Source organism: Micropterus dolomieu, linkage group LG14 (genome assembly GCF_021292245.1).
Source record: "Micropterus dolomieu isolate WLL.071019.BEF.003 ecotype Adirondacks linkage group LG14, ASM2129224v1, whole genome shotgun sequence".
Classification (NCBI taxonomy): Eukaryota; Metazoa; Chordata; class Actinopteri; order Centrarchiformes; family Centrarchidae; genus Micropterus; species Micropterus dolomieu.
The window spans coordinates 24,356,482-24,357,489 of NC_060163.1; the positions used below are offsets into that span (position 1 = coordinate 24,356,482).

The 1,008-nt window shown below is 43.8% G+C and overlaps 1 protein-coding gene across 2 annotated transcripts in view; it reads left to right on the forward strand.

Moving 5' to 3' along the window:
• LOC123982851 (zinc finger protein 502-like) overlaps nucleotides 1–1,008 on the forward strand; it is a 441,737-nt gene that overhangs the window by 3,076 nt on the left and 437,653 nt on the right. The gene's annotated exons all lie outside the window — the stretch shown is intronic.

Consider the following 1,008-nt stretch of genomic DNA (forward strand, 5'->3'; position numbering starts at 1 on the left):
ACTACTGTCTTTTGGTGTGGTACACCCGGGTTCAATTCCCTGCTGTGACACACCTATGTGTCCCTGAGCAACACACTTAACCCCTAGTTGCTTCAGAGGCAAGCAACCTCTGATTTACAGTACATAGCAATTGTAAGTTGCTTTGGATAAGAGCGTCAGCTAAATGAATAAATGTAATAATTAGCCCCGCAAAACAGAAGAATTCACAACACTGTCCAGCATTTATGCATGAGAGGGGTGGAACGAAGGGGAGAAAGTTTTGTTTGTATAGTATAGGGTAAGTTTCCTTATATGGACATATGCAAAGTTTTCATTAATGTGCTTTTGTATAATAAAGTCTAAGTTTTCTTTTGTATGTATATGAGTAATCACAGCGTCACAAAACACACCCAGAAACTAACTTGGGAAGTCAGAGCGTAACAGAGGAGAGACAGACGTCATCACCATGTATGTCGTCTGAAAACATGCATACTAAGTATGTTGCCACCTATAAACTGTCAGCAGTGCCTTTCAATACATGTTTATATATTATATATATATGTATATATATAAAATCGCCCTCTCACCCCTTGCGTGGTGGTATGTGTCGGGAGTTTGAGGGTTCTGCGCAGTATCTTAGCTGTTCGTAGGACTGCACTCTTCTGGACAGAGACCTCTGATGTTTCACCTGGAATCTGCTGTAGCCACTCTCCCAGTTTGGGGGTCACGGCCCCCGGTGCTCCGATTACCACTGGCACCACTGTTGCTCTTACTTTCCACATATTTTCTAGCTCCTCTTTCAGCCCTTGGTGTTTCTCAAGCTTCTCGTGTTCCTTCGTCTTGATGTTGCTGTCGCTTGGGATCGCCACATCTATCACTGCAGCCTTCTTCTGCTGTTTGTCGATCAACACGATGTCTGGTTGGTTAGCCGTCACCAGTTTGTCAGTCTGGATCTTGAAGTCCCACAGGATCTTAGCTTGGTCATTCTACTACCTTAGGAGGTGTCTTCCATTTTGACATTGGGACTTC